Here is a 17,132-nt window from a genome sequence, read left to right as displayed (position 1 = left end):
ATCTATCTATCAGCTTTCTCAGGAGACTAACGCTAAGTTCACAATATTTTTTACAATTTATTTTGGTAGACATACTCAGTTGTTATCCGAACATTGTTACTAGTAGTTTCATATAAATCCGCTGTTCACACTACTTTTATTATTTATTATATACCGATTACAATAAGACGCGGTTCTTCGCTCGCTTCTTCTACTTCTTTTCTTTGGGCCTGTGGTCGCTAAGCTAACATTGTTGGGGCCCTCAAGGCATGGTAATTCCAAGTGGCAGTACCTGCTGTGATATTATCTTGAGCTGGTGGGGAGGTCCACATTGCGTGTTATTTAACATTATCTACCATAGTGACAAAGAGGGATGTTCTAGAATCTAATTACCAATAAAGTTCAAAAACACAATAAATTTCCTAATTTGTTTCATAATTACACTCTAAAGTAAGCATTACAGTATCATGTACTAGACTACTAGTACACATCGAATAGAAATTAGGCCTGGCTCCAAAATTAGAACAAAATTATGGTTTTTGAGTCAGAATTCTGTATAGCTGAGTCAGAAAGTAGTGTAGAATCGGTCAGAAAATTAACCTATACTGGAAAATCTTTGGATGATGTGAAGAAGTTTTAAAAGAATGGCTCAGGTGGGGTCCCATGTGAGTAGATAGTGGGTCCCAGTGTATAACTTTTGGCCTTATGGGCTGAGTTTGTGACAGCCCATGTGCATGCATCAACCACCTATATATCTTATGTTTAGATGAAATGATGATGTTGATACTGTTTGTTTTTCCCATATAGAGGATAAGGATAGGATGAGAGCTTTGGTTTTATCTTTTTATGTCAATTCGATTTGTACAAACAAAACAACAATTTTGTGTGAGTTGTCAATGAGACTATAAAAAAGTTTGGTACTTGAATATGTTTGTCAATATGTAATGAAAGCGATTTAATCTAAGGCAGAATGTTAGTGTGACAAAGGTTGTCATTCAAAATTTTCAAACTCAGCTATCAAAAAATATATATGCATTATTGCATTTGTGTATTCTATTAAAATTTGAGAAGGGAAGAATTAAAAGTGGATAACAATTAAGATAAACCCTGAGTCAGATAAAGCCAATGGCCAAACAAGAAGAAGTGGGAAAAAAAAACACTTCCGGAAGTTGCTTCATTTCTCTGTGCTTCTGACTTGTTTGGGTTTGGTTTTATTCTATTTTATTTGTTGTGATTTAAACTATGATGATAAATTGAGTTGACCTGACCAAACACACGCACACACAAGGTGTGCTAAGTTAGAAGGTCTTTAGTGGAATATGTGTGTACATTGTGCTCAGCTATGCTACAGAATATGATATGCGCAATTTGGCTTTTATTCCGGGAAGATATTAATATACTTATTAATCTTTAATCATACACTATTAGTAGTGTATGATTTGCATCTCTAGGAGTTCATTTAAATTGAATAGACTAATAAAAAGCTGCTAATTTGGTAGTATCCAAACATAAAATCTGTTCTTTTGTTAATAAAATTTGTTGATTATCAAAAAAACGAATTAATCATACACTATAGTTTTGCACGGGAGGAAACCAGAGCGATTGAATTCTCCGAAGTGACAGGACAGTGACACTGCTATTAGTGCTGTAGTACCCTTTGTTTTTGCTGTTAACTTAGGTGTAGACAGTAAAATAAAATGAATATATTCTTCAATATATGGACAAGTTCAAAACCATAGCATAAGGACTTCAAGCTACTAGGTCTCAGAGGATAATTTATTTTCAGGCACAGCTGAATATTGATTGTACAAGCAAAAATCTAATGGGGAGATTGAAGGACCCCCTATATTGGAGCATCAGTCACTTTGCAAGGACTTGGTCCTGGTGTCCACAACTGGCATACGTTCTGCTAAAATTAAACCATTAGAAATTGACGTATTTTGTACCTGCAAGGCTGGCAAGATATTCAATTGCGTGGGCATTCAATCAATTATTTATTTTTAAATGAGTTTTAACCTATGGCATCCGCTTTTTATGGTAGCTCTTTATCATCAGATCAAGACACTAATCGATGACAAGAATTAAACTTCAGATATCTTTTTTAACCATCAAAGACTTTATCAGTTTAGCTAATTTGAATCCATGCATTCAATCAATTGAGTTCTGTTTTCTAGTAAATTTACTGGTCACAAGACTCGTTTCTCTATTGCAAATATTAAAATTTTGCTTATATAGGCATTGGTTATTTTAATCTGGCCCAATAATGATTTGTATGGGCCTTCAATTTGCCTTCAGTATTTTGTATGGGCCTTCTTTATTTATACCACACAAAATGAATCCATGTAAGTAAAAAAAAAAAAAAAAAATGCTTGTAATGGACCTACGACTGCCACTGCGAGATGAGCTTTTGAAATCCTAGGGTCAAATTAGTAAATTAGTAGTAATCATGTCCGGCCAATTGGTTGGGCTTGATTTAGATCGAAAATCTTTGAGAAAAAACAAAAACATGTAAAAAAGCGAATATTGAATAGGGCATTTAACTTTTCTCCATTATTCCGAGTAATGATTTAGCAGAGAAAATTAGTCGAGGGGGCCCTGGTGTCACCTTTTCTGCTGGAATGGACCCATCATCAAAGTTAGGCCTAGCAGGCCCACGGTTGAGCCCTGCATGGCCCTTGAGTCACATGTCAATATCGACCCACAAGCCCTAGGATTGGACCCAATGGGACACCCCAACTCGAGGGCAACCAGAATCGAGCACCATTGTGATTTCACGAGCCGCCTTGGAGCTCGACCAAGAGGAACAAGAACAACTCCTAGCAAGCTCGAAAGCAGGGATCATTCCTGCCAGAATCTGTTTCTGTGAATAAGCACTTCAAGGTTCGTGCTCAACGAATATGAATGAGGAACTATGAATATAGTCGTTAGTGAACAAACACATATTGTTCAAGAATAACTATTGTGCACAAGAGGACCCAGTTCATACGTGCTTAAGCCTAACCCAATGTCCAGTCTATGAGTATATAAACTCATATAACCTCTTTCCTTTTTTATGTGAAACTCAAGGATTTTCATCACTTTAATACTATGTTCAACTAGACATATTATGAGTTAATTTTTTATTCACTCCTTAATATTTTTCTAACAATCTCATGTATGCCATCCCTCCTTGTAAAAACTCACCAGTTTTACTGGTCAATGTATGCCATCTCTTCATTAATGTAACTCTGAGAGTTTGGATTTGAAAACATTTTTGTGATGATTTATTTATGCAAGTACCTTTGGTTTAGACCTTGGGTTAGTCTAAGTTTGTCCTGAGAGGTTCTTTTTCTTCATTAGAGGAAGGTGACATCTCAGATAGTTCTAACTGCTAATATAGTAATATGTTCAATAAAGTCAGACAATTTCATTGGAATTCCATCCCTTTTTTTAAACTACCCCCACCTACAACTTTAAAATTAAATTGTGCTCCACAAAATTCAAGATCAACTGAGCAGCCCATTCGGAGCCTTGATCCTCACTCAATCCCAAATGTATACTACAATCCTAACGACAGATTATCTCACATGCATAAGTAGGAATCACTTGTTCCACAAAACCGAAATAAACAAATTTTTTTCCTTTTATATGTAAAGGGCATGGGTGATATATTACACTGATATCTGATAAGCCTTTAGTGCACTATTGACATAATGCAAATATATGACAAAAATTAGACATGTGTTTGTATTGTATTGACTAATGTATTAGAGTCAAACTGTATCTCCTGGCAGGGGTGGAGCCGGGGGGCCAAAAGGAAGCGTGATTGCCCCACCCCGCCTTAGCCCACCAAAAAAAAGTAGGGTGACTTTTAAATTTTAAGGAGAATCTCCAAGTTGCATCTCTTTATTTTTTGTAGAAAAAGTTGCATCTTTTAACTCTTAAGAGTAATTAATAGCCACGTAGCTTTGGCTGGGATTGGTCATGTATATAATAGCCAAGTAGCTTTGGCTGGGACTTGGTGTCAATTAGGGGTGTCCAGCTAGAACCGGACCCGATCCAACCGATCAGACCCGACCAGAACCGACCCACCCGCAATCGATCCGTGAGCTCCGGTGGTCGGCGGCAGGTTGCAAAGCCCAGAAACCGAGTCCAGTGGGTCGGATGGTGGGTTCTCACTTCTAAAACCCGCCCCAACCGACCCAACCGGAACCTTGACGAAATCTGGCGAAATAAGAATTTCCCGGCGAGTTTTTGGTCAGAATACCTTAGATTTTTATGAGATTTGGGTTGGATTTGGGGAGATGTCACCGAATCTAGTGAGATCTCAGCCAGATCTGGTGGAAATCTCACCGGATCTAGCGAGATCTCACCAGATCCGGTGAGATCTCCGCTGGATCTAGATCATTTTGGCCTGAAATCAACTATTTTGGCTGGATTTTCCACGGTGGACGGTTTTGACCAAACCGACTGTGTTTCCGGCGCAAAACCGACTGCTCTGATCCGACTCTCTCGCCGGTCAACGGCAGGTCAGAATATTCTCCACCCAAGTCCGACGGGTCGGTCTCAGGTTGGGCACAAACTAGACCCAGACCGACCCGTGGACACCCCTAGTGTCAATTGACTCAATTCTCCACTACACCATATAGATCCTTATCAATCCTTAATAAAATAAAAAACTTTTTCTATTAGATGATAATTTTATCATCTTATAGTTTTAAAAAATTCTTTCTTATGCCAAAATCCTTTTTAAAAAGAAAGAAAATCTTTCATGTTTTATCTATGATTTAAGATTCAAAATCACCACCGCCCATGTTGGGTGGAGTGGTATTCCCCAGGCCTTAAAGGCTTGTGGGGTTTGAGGACCCAAGTTCAAGTGGTCCTCGGTAGGGAGGGGTGAGAGTAGTATATTAGGTTCATTAGATTAGAATTTCTATCTAAGTTAAAATAAAAAGAATCAAAATCTATAAGAAGAAAAAGAAATCGAGGAGAACAATGAAATTAGAGCTTTGTTTTGTTTTGTTTTTTAAGGAACGCAATTAGAGTTTTAATTGAAGGGGAAAAAATTATTGTTATCTCTCATAAGTGGTATGGAAAAAAATAATAAAACTTTAAATTCTTTATGTAATAATTATTTGGCGTAAATGCACTTTTAGTCCCTATATTTTGACGTTTTTCCATTTTAGTCCCTATATTTTATTTTTTCCACTTTTAGTCCCTAAAACCAATTTACGCTTTCCGTTTTAGTCCTTGAAGCACTATTCTGTCACCAAACTAACGGGGAAACTGGACGTGGCTGACGTGAGTATTAAAATATTATTAAAAAAATTATTTGACATTTTTTAAATGCCAAAATTTAAAAAAAAAAATTTAATTACTCAATTTTCTTTTCATTATTTGTGTTCTTCCCGTTCTTCCCTATAATCAATCTCTAGCAAAAAACAAACCCTAAACCCAGATCCTAACCAAACCCCAAACCCATATCCCAGTAAAGCAAACCTTAGCCTTCAAACCCATAAATTTTCTGGCAAACAAACACAAAAAAATACCCACTGGAAAAAAAAAAAAAAAACCCCAAATCACCACCATCAAATCAAAGAACATGAAGATCAAACCCAAGCAAAAGAATAGAAACCCAGCAACCAAATGGCAAAAAATAATAATAAGTTTGGTGGACGACATTTTTACACCATCCAAGATATTTTTTTATCGATCTGAAAATTTCAAATTTTTTAAAAATATCTCAAACGCACAGAGAGAGACTGAGAAACTCTGTGAGCGAGTGTGAGTAAGAGATGGAGAGACACACCAATGAGATATTGCTATTTTATTTTGTGGAGAGTGTGAGACCACGTATTAGTCAAGCTCCTCTGTAGTCTGTACTAACTTGTTTGAACAAATTATAAATTATTGCTACTCCACAAGTGTTTCATTTCTCTGTACAAGTTTCATCAACAAAACAGAACAAGAAAAAGAAGATAATTGATGGCTCTAATACACGACACAAAGACAATCAACGGATCACGATGAGGCTCACAAAAAAAAAAAATCCAAACCCAGATTTTGCTCACCGCCTTCTCCACCGTCAAGCGCACTCAGAACTTCACCGCCAAAGTCGCCGCTCAGCGCCTCGCTCAGGTCATGGCCTCTCCACTTCCCGTTTTCGACGCTCGCTCTCACCAGGTACCAATCGATCACAGCATCTCTCTAACCCAGATCAAGCCGATCTCAGCCTCTTTCTATCTCAAACCCATCGCACCCGATCTCAGCCTCTTTGATTATGGTTTGGTTTGGGAGTGGATGAGTTGGGTGCTTTGCTGGGTTTCTATTCTTTGGATGGTTTGGTCTGGGAGTGGTTTTGTTGATGTGGTAGTGGATGATTTGATTCGGTGGTGGTGCTTTGCTAGTTGCTGGGTTTCTATTCTTTTGCTTGGGTATGATCTTCATGTTCTTTGATTCGGTGGTGGTGATTTGGGGTTTTTTTTTCCCAGTGGGTTTTTTTTGTGTTTGTTTGCCAAGAAAATTTATGGGTTTGAAGGCTAAGGTTTGCTTTACTGGGATATAGGTTTGGGGTTTGGTTAGGATCTGGGTTTAGGGTTTGTATTTTGCTGGAGATTACGTTAGTTGTATTTGGTGTCTACTACTCTACTTAATTATTAAAAATCTTTTCATTCATAAATGGAATTTTTACTAAAAAAAAAAGAAAAGGAAATGACTTATATATGCAAAAAAAAAAAAAAAAAAAAAAAAAAAACCTTTACAACTACCTAACATATGTTTGTGTTTCAATGTATATGTATAGTGTATATAAATTTTGCCTCCTCTGAAGTCAAATCCTGGCTCAGCTGTTGTCCTCTGATATCTAACATTTTAAGGAATTACATCTAACTTTTAAACTTATGTAAATATAGAATCAGAAAATATGGGGGGTTTTGGGGGTGCCATTGCCATGGCCCATGGCCCTCTTTAGTTTATTTAATGTTGCAGCGTTATTCAAATATTCTTCTTCCCTACTCTCACGTTACTTACTTTAAAGAGATATACTGACTTTTCTTTCTTTTGAGCTTGGAGAATGGAGATTGCTGAAAAAAGTACTTGAATTGCTAGCCCAACATAATCGACAAAGCAACTAAAATTGGACATCTATGGACCACGGATCGCCTCATCCAAGAAAAATCCAATCTTAATTGAAATTAATAAAAAAATGATGAGCTAAAAAGGAAGCTAGAATTAGAATTAGTTTTGGGTTTTCTTGGTATTTTCTAAAATTTTAAAAATCTTTCTGTGTTTACTGTTAATTCTTTGTTGGGTTTAATGTTATAGTTCTTGCTGCTTGTTTTGGTGCTGAAAATTTTGAGGGAAAGAAGATTGGAATTGGGAATTCTCTAAGGCAAAGATGATCACTTTGAAACAGAACTTGGGCGTACCAAATGTTAAATGGTAAAAGAATACAAATGTGAATTGTCCAATCATGTGTAGCTCTCTACTCAGATGGAAGAAGAGCAAATTCAATTTCATTGGTGGGTGATTTTTCTTTTGTTTCCAAAACATTGCTCTCCACCCAAAAAAAAAAAAAAAAAAAAAAAAAAAAAAAGCTATCAAACAAAAACAATTATATACAAATCTCTAGAGGCTAGAGCCCAATGCGAAAGAACTTGCTACAATTACTTGATTTGCCTTTCACACATGCCTGAAAAGTGAAAACTTCCAAGAAGAAGCACCTAAATTCCAATACTAAAGAAATGCCAATTGAAACCGCGTTATCAAACAGACACAAATCGGTATTCAGTAGCCACAAGACTCAAAGTCATTTTAGTTTCTTCTTGTCACTTTTCCTATTTTTACTTTTAAATTCACATGTGATTTCCTTCAAGGCATTGGGGTTGTCGTAGACATTGTCACACTCGGGTACTCAATGCCACACGTATGATATGAGAACAATTTCTACAAGTATGCCTGCTCTTGACTCTTGAGTCCATAACTTTTTATTTTTATTTTTTATAAGAGAGTTTCAATTTATTTTTTAGGGTACAAAATGAGTATGCCTATTGTTATAGTAGATAGTGCGGTGTCTTTTGAAGTCAAATTTGCCACATTGAAGAGGAAGATGAAATAGTAGTTGTATTTAGTATTTACAATGGTGGCCATTATTCCAAGTCCATTGTTGAAGTGGCTAGTGACCGGACAAGCACAAAGCTCATACTCATAGTAGAAATTGGAAAACAAAAATGAATTCGAGTTACTTTTAAGAAAAAGAAAATCTACAATAATTGGAATGAGTTTTGATGCTGTTGTGATGTTATGAATATGAATTTGTAACATGGATTTAGTTTTGGTGGTGTACTTGAAATTTCATTTTCAATGTGTGCCCATTTTGTGTTCCTGAAATGTCTAATTGGATTTTTTTTTTCTCTTCATCTAGCTCTTCAAAAATATCTCCGTTTGGAAGCAAAACAATTTTTGAGTAATATAATAATATTATACCGAACACATTTTTAATTTTGAAATTAACCAAAAAGAAAAAAAAAAAATCCATTTAAAAGACATTTTAAGGAAAAAAAAAAAAAAGTTTATAAAAACACAAACCAAACTAATCCTAATGTCTCGCTAGCTAGCTGATGAAACTTTCCCCCCCCCTCAAAAAAAAAAAAAAAAAATGAAATAGTTTCTATGGTCAATTATTTACTGGGGAAATTCTATCAAATATGTACCTTATTCATATGTCCTTTTACTACCTAATTCACCTTACAATTGACATGGTGAAACCATAAGTAATTTATATGTAATTTGTCAATGTTAGAGATATTATGGTTTAAGAGACCAAAACATATTGTAATGCAGTGCATGTATTACAACCATAATATTAGTCTAGTGTTAACTATTATAGATACCCTAAATTGGGCTCGATTACTTGATTGTAAATACATATATAATACAAATGTAGTCACTCTATGCTTTCCACTATCAACATAGGCCAGTAAGCTGAATCACTATATTTTGTTTCCAACTTTTATATTCTCTCTATTTGTCTCCCTCAATCTTAATCCTAACAACAATTCTACCATGGTATTAGAGAAAACTTTGATCTGTGAAACACCGAAATCCAAAATCCGTCTTCTATAAAATCATCGATAGCCTAGAATCTAACTAGCACATGATTGCAACCCAGTCACCCCCAGAAAGCGATCCAAAACACAGCTCATAATAACACGAGAAGCAGTTGGATATATTAATCAGAGGGAGAGAAAGGAAAAAAGAAATCAAAAAAAAAAAAAAAGTCTTTGGTTGCATATGATCTATGATTAATAGCTCAAATTGCACAAATCTGTTTAGAACTGTAGGGACACGGTTTACAACCCAAGCCCAAAATGTGTGGGATCTTGGCCCAATGAGCCCAATGCAATAAATTTATAGAGAGTGAGTTGAAGAACTAGGCTCTAATGAATTTGACAATGGCTAGTATGGATTCGAAAGATGATCAAGCAAGAACAAAGAAGGTAAAGCTGAATGACTTCATCGTCCGAGGAGGTCAAACTTATATAAATTGGTTACAATTGAATACAAGAACAATTTAGCTTGATATAGTGTTCTCTCTCTCTCTATTTTTCGATCCAATTCTCATGGAGGGTCTTTCACATTATATATCTCTCTTTGGACCATCTTCATCCTATACTTATTGATCATCTGAGCTCTTATTTGAGTACCTATCCCATCAAACATTCTCTTTGGTTTTCTATGAGTTGTGGTAGCCAAGGCAATACTGTTTAGAGGTCTTCTCCACATAAATGCTGCCAGAAAAGTAGTTGCAGTGCATTTAATGCGGTGGTGGCAGCTTTCCCTTAGATATTTTTTGGGTTTCCTTTCTTTTCGTATGTTCATGAGGCATGTCCCTATCATTGGAGTTTCTTGGAGGGTCACTCTAATTGCTGGAGTACATACTTGAACTGCATTCTTCATATCTGAGAAGGAGTTCATCCTCGGACCACCTTCTATTCGTTCCTTACTCATGAAACTTTAAATCGGAATTTCTAGTAATTGTTTGTTCCTTCTCGGATCATCCAACGTTCTGGGACAAAGCCCAAGGCCCAATGCATGATTCTGGGCCCTTAACCCTACAAGAACTTTATAGCTGGATCTTTCATGGAAGACCATTAGTTATAGGGATGGAAAAAATAAAAATAAAATCCAATCCGGTCCATTATTTTTGGATTCCAACTTCAAAATGTTATCAAACTTCTATGTAAAGTTTGAAAGAGAGGGTGTTAGAGATTTTATGATCCAAGAAACCCATACTTATATTATGTTCATTTACTTGTAGAGCAAACAAAATAATTATAATCCTACATTTTTTTGAGGAAATTTATAATCCTACATAATACTAAGTGTACCGTGTCATTTTGCATCATAAACTAAATTCATTTTAAATCAATTCTTTTGGTGGCAGAATAACCTATAACTTCACAATTTTGCACCCATAATGAAATATGGGTTAAAATCTTTACTAGAAGGACTGTCTGTTTTTCTCATCAACTCATTTATTGATGTCAAACTGCATAGCAATTATTTTAGCAGCTGCTTATTCTTTTCATTTATTTATTTCTTAATTAAATAATGTAGGAGAATTTAAACCCTAGATATTTTTATTGGAAATAGCAAGAGGTGTCTTATAACTTAATCAAGTTATAAGATGCTGGATTCTCAACAAAAAAAAAAAAAGTTATAAGGCGCATAACTTTGTTTGTTTTAGTTCAAAATGTCAGTTTATATTTTTTGTTCTTGTTTTTTGTTGTTATAACCAATTCATTTTTGCTGTTAGTTTATGTATAACTTTTTAATAACATCTCACACCCTTTATAAAGACAAAAATACTTTTGAAAAATTATTAAAAATTCTTGTAATAAGACAAGTGGCATTTATTTGATTTTGCTTGGTTTGCTTGGGTTTTGTTAATACCATTGGAATTATTATTTTTTAAATATCACATATCTTACATTTGAATTAAAACTAGAGTAAAATTTAAGAATTTAAATTGAAGGAATCTTTCCAATTCGTTAACAAAATCCAATAAAAATAAGTTCATCCAAAAACCCTTCTAGCCCTATTATATGTCATATTAAAACAAATTCAAGAGGTAATGTTCATCATTGTATAGTAAACAATAACACTAACTTATAAGGATCCCTTTTGTGTCATCTATTTCAAAGTAGATACATTATGGATCCTTATATGTGGGGTTCCAATTGTATGTGAGAAATATATAGATTTAAAGCATTTATAAGCCACAAAACTCAAAACGTGGCCCAAAGGCAGACGTTTGAGTTCTTTCTAAGAAAATTTCTATTCCAGTACACTTCACTTTTCAGGTCAAATTTATAAAGTAGTACTAGCCACTAGGTCGGTACTCGGTAGGTCCTAACTCCTAAGTTCAATGAATTATTAGGTTTAGGTCACGAGTGGGGGTTCAATCAATGTCCTGTAAAAATAGGGCGGAAATTTCTCATACTCATACAATTCAGAAGGACCCACAAATGCTAGAAAATCAACCTTGTTTCCGTTGCATACTTCCTCTCCACAAATGGAAAGGTCCTAAATCAACTGGTCTAATGAATCACGCTTAATTAGAAACCAAAAGATCCCTTCCATCCAAAAAAAAAAAAAAGAAGAAACCACAAGATCCCACATTAATAATTTAATCTATATGGGTCCCTTTAAGATTGGTGTCATGCTACAAAAAGTTAGCACGAGGAAGATCAATAAATAAATAAAAAAAGGAAAAAATATTAAGTATTCCACCTGTTATAAATTTAATTAATGAGATTCATCGTTAATATGAGAGGTGGAAGTATAATGTTACTATATTATAAGAGTATATAATAAAAGCAAAATTTAGGTACAATACTTAGGTATCGTTCCTTAGATTTTCCTTTTAAAATTTCATCACGTGAATTTTTTCTCATGAGATGGAAATGTATTTTTTAGTTAAGTAGCCACGTTGAAATATGGTATAAAATATAAGAACTAAATACGTAGTTTACCCTATATATATTTATATATATGCATTAACGTTCTCAAATTAAGTCAGTAAAATTGATTAAAAATATCAAAAGGAATTTTTAAAAGCCTTTAATTCATTTAAAAAAAAAAAAAATTGCAGTGACAATATATTAATTTTCAAAATATAACATCATAACTTCATTTGGGAAGTAGAAAACTTAGAAACTTAACTAACCCACATAAACAAGGAAAACCTTCTGAAAAAGTAGAGTAAAATTGAAACAAAGGACGACCTACATTTTGCACAGAGAGAGAGAGAGAGAGTTGTCAATGGTGATGATCATTAGTATGGTAGTAATAATTAAATATTGAGGAGAAGGAAATGACGCAAATAGTGGCAACAGATGGCGATGCACAAATGGTATATTGCCGCTAAGATCTGCCAACCCCTCCTCATATTATCTGTCATCCCTTTCATTTTTCTAGAACCATTCAAACCACAAGCGTCTCCGAAATCAATCAGACAATTCCAATAGGGCTTTGTCTTATCAAATGCCGGTATTCTTTCCAGTTTCCACCACAGGTGGTCTGTCGACAGACCCACATGTACAACAAAACAAAAAGATTGAGACGCTCCAGGTTTAGCTACATCATTTGCACATAATTGGTTTCACGGGATGGCCATACCCATTGGGTAATGGATATCAAACCCTATCCGATCCAAATGTTTTGGGTAATACATGATTCTTCATGGGTAAAACTTAACCGAGTAGGGTATGGATATTACCCGAATTGTTCGGGTAGGATATGGATATTATCCAAACCCGACCTGTTAAAAAAAAAAAAAAAAAAAACAGGAAGAATGGTTACATATTGTAGTATTGGTTTTGGTTTTTCAATCTGGAAATTATGTACCAATTACTCTTGTAAAGGAATGAATATTCTTTGGCTCATTGCAGTGCTTTATTTCCCACATTTTTTTTTTTTTAATTTATTTGTTCTCTGGGATGCTTTTATGACATGTAATTATATTCCAGCAAAACTCTTGAATTTCTTTTTCAATCATTTGAAAGTTTGGCTGCCATATTGTTTGAGAAAGTTCTTATGGACTTCTCTATCTGCAACTCCTGACTTTGAAAAAAAAAAAAAAAAAGGAAACAGAGAGCTTTGAAAAGCTAAGCTTCTTTATCTTATGTTCTGGACATGGGGATGACATGTTTCTTTCTCACTATGCCTGTACGTTTGCATAAAATGTTAGACCATTATGCCTGTCTGTTATCATGCTGCTTGTCTGGTTTTTATAAGAACATGGAAGCTCTACATTTTTTTATTGGTTGACATGAGTGGAGTTCAAATCCTCGCTATTGAGATCTTTTTTATGGACTATAGAAGTTGTGCTTATCTCTTCCTCTCATTGTGAATATAATTTGATTCTGGTGAAGTTATAACATTAGTTGATTTGTTATGTAAGCGAAGCAATAAAAGAAATCTATCTTGTGCTCCTTTCTATGAACATTTTGTTGGATTTTATTAGACTATGGCTCGATTTCCTCAGCATTTGAATGGCATTGGGAGTTCTGTTTTAAGAATGTTATTGATGTTCTATTTGGACTTCTGAAGCAAGTGTTGACAAATAGACCTGATCTGAAGCTAGTTGTAATGAGTGCTACTCTTATTACACTGAAAAGCCTGAAAGTGACTTTTATTACTGTTACATTGACCTTGATTTTGTAAAATTTATTTTAGGAGTTGCCATTTGCTTGACAAACAACTGAAGAGGCAGAGGAAAATGTTGCTTCTTTATTTTATTTTATTTTTTATCTAATAAAATTTCTATCTCTATCTCAAAAAAAAAAAAAAAAAAAAAGAAAAGAAAAGAAAGAAAGAAGCAGATACAAACTAATCAATAAAAAAATTTTATTGATTAGTTTTTTCCTTTTTTAAGATTGGTTAGTTTTTATGTTAAAATGTTTTGAATTAAAAAAAATAAAAAGGGTTTTGGGTTTCGAGTAGGGTATGGATATCCATGGATAATATATTCGGGTAAGATTTGGGTATGGATATTAATGGGTATTGATAATCGGGTATCCATGAGTAAACTTTTTGGGTCAGGTATGGGTATACCCAATCCATCCCCTACCCATGGCCATCCCGAATCACGATAGACATGATCAATAATCTTGTGTCAGGAACCATCTTTTAAAGGTTTTTGTAGTCAATAAGAATTAGGGTTCCATTAAAAGTTTGGTATAAATACTGCTTTTCAAAAGATTAACAACATATTTAGCATCAAGTTCAATGTGTAATAAGTTTTTTTTTTTTTTTTTTTTGAGAGAGTTTCAATCTATGGCGTCTGCTCTTGATGAGCGCTTTTTATCATTAAACCAAGACACCAATTAGTTTTTGGTGTAGGCGGGTATTAAACCCCAGATCTCTTATACAACTATCAGAGACTTTACCAGTTGAGCTAACTGAAACCACTAATGTGTAATAAGTTGGTAACCCCAATAACAAGCCATCTTTTAATATCCAAAACTCTAGCCAACACATTGGTAGTGTTCACCCTATAGGTTTTGAAAATTTCATTGCCCAATTTACTCCCACTTTGTCTCAAATTACCATCCACCTCTGGCAGGACTTGGATTTCCAAAATGATCCATTGGTGTTAAGTTTGAACCATCCTTCCAATTGTCCCTTGAATTACCCTCGACAAGAAGTTTTTCACAAATACACCTCGGGTAATTCAAGGGGCAATTAAATTCCCCTAGTCTAATAGTTTCAAGGGAGTGAATGCATGTATGGCTACTCAAACCCAAGACGTCAGAGTTTTACTACTCGTCCCAAAGTTCGCCTAACCAATACACCACACCCCTTGGAATTCATGGAGTGGATTTGGATTCAATGCTATTGCACCAGGAAAATGTATAGAAAAAAAGTTTTTTTTTTTTGAGAAGCTTATAGAAAAAAAGTTAAGAAGGTAAAAAGTAAAAGATTAAAATTTTCATTAATCTAAGAATTGATATTTAAAAAAAAAAAAGTGAATATTTTATTTTCTTAAAAAAAAAAAGAGTAAATATTTTAATTTTTAATTTCAATATTTAAAAAATTATTAGACCGTCGGCATTGTAATTATTGAGGAATAAAATCATTACTTCATAGGCATTAAAGTTGAATGATTTCTCCCTTTTTTGCTTTTGTACCAGCGAGAGGTCTGGACTCAAGGCTCAAATGTACCTATACAACAGGTTGGTAAGGTGAATAAATTTAATTTATCATTATTTTGACATTATTAATAATCATTATCTAAGAGCATCCGCAGCCCAAATGCTATATGGCATATATTGAGATATTTTAGCATTTCAGCCTTCAAATGTTGCTCCAGCCGGACTTGCAAAATGTGTGGATTGTAAAAAATTTTACAATACTGCTACAGTACCATCTTACAAATAAGATGGTACTGTAGCAACATTGTATAATTATAAATTATTATTATATTATCTGATTCTTCTCTCTCTTCCTTTCTCATTCTTTCATTTCCCTCTCTCTCTCTTGTCTTCTTCTCTCTGGTTTGTTCTCTCCTCTTCAGACCCAAAGCCATGGTGGACATGAATGCCATCACCAAACCACCATGGCCGGACTCACTGCCACAGGCCCCACCGCAAGCCACCGTCAAGGCCACCGCAAGCCACCTGACCAAGCCTCTCTCTTCTCTCTCATCCCCTCTCTCTCTCTCCATCGCTGCCAACGCCAAGCTTCTCGTCTTCTCCGTGGATCATGGTGGGTTGTGGTGGATCATCTTCTCCATGGATCGTGGTGGATCATCTTCTACTTGGATTGTCTTCTCTGAGTTCTGGATTGGGTTTTTTTTTTTTTTTTTTTTTTTTTTTTTTTTTTTTTTTGGCTGTGATGGGTGCTTAAAGGAATTGGTTTTATTTATTTATTTTTTTTGTGGGTTCATGGTGGTGGAGTTGGGGGTTGCCGTGGATTGGTTTGATTTTGATTTTGATTTTGTGGGTTGCCGTGCTTGCCGGAGTTTGTGGCTGGGGTTTCAAGCAACGGTTTGGGTATGTTCTAGTAGCAGGTGGTTGTGATTTGGGTCTTGAGTTTTGGGTTTTTGTTTTTATTTGGGACTTGGATCGTCTTCTCTGAGTTCTGGATTGGGTTCTTCTTTTTTTTTCTTTTTTTTTTTTTTTTTTTTTTTTTTTTTTGGCTGTGATCGGTGCTTAAAGGAATTGGTATGATTTTTTTTTGGTGGGTTCATGGTGGTGGAGTTGGGGGTTGCCATGGTTTGGTTTGATTTTGATTTTGATTGTGGGTTGCCGTGGTTGCCGGAGTTTGTGGCCGGGGTTTCAAGCAACAGTTTGGGAATGTTCTAGTAGCAGGTGGTTGTGATTTGGGTCTTGGGTTTTGGGTTTTTGTTTTTATTTGGGTTTAGGGATATATTATTTTATTATGTGAAAATATTATTTTAATGAGTAGAATAGGAAAATAAAAATTGGGTTGCTGAGAGTATTGTAAAATTGTATTGTATAATTGATAAAGTAACTTTTTGGGATGGTAAAATAGGATGAGATAGGAATTCCGGATGTGGATGCTCTAAACTGAAACGGAACCACTGAACTAGATTTATTAACAATGAAAGATACAATACAAGGCATTAGCAACCAAATAAAAGTATTTTGGGTGGGCCAGAAGCCAGATCAATTGATCGCTTCAACCAAATTGTATCCATCGTTGCATGTAAAAAGCTTTGCACAACATCGTGTCCCCACTCCCCACCGCCACAAAAAAAATATAATAAAAATGTAAATGTCAATTTGAACGCTACATGTGTCAAGACTCCACACAACCTCCCCATCTAACAAGGAAGAATATTACTCCTATTAAAAAATTAATAAGTCTAAATATAGGACAAATTTCATATTTAAAACTGTGCATGAGACTTTTATCTGGTATGGCTTCTAAATTAGTATAAGAAAGAAAGAATAACTCGTCTTCTTTACTTTTTTTTTTTTTTTTTTATATATATATTTTTCAATTATAGAAGTAATAGATTGTGATATCTGCGTCAATGGAAATGATGTTTAGAGTCCTAATCAATTTCACATCTGTCAATTCTTTTTATATAGGAATATATCAAACCTTATTCAATATGAAAAACAATTATTACATCATAAAGA

The sequence above is a fragment of the Quercus lobata genome, chromosome 2, assembly GCF_001633185.2.
Source record: "Quercus lobata isolate SW786 chromosome 2, ValleyOak3.0 Primary Assembly, whole genome shotgun sequence".
NCBI lineage: Eukaryota > Viridiplantae > Streptophyta > Magnoliopsida > Fagales > Fagaceae > Quercus > Quercus lobata.
The sequence above is the reverse complement of the archived record's forward strand: the minus strand, read 5'-3'. Positions refer to the sequence as shown.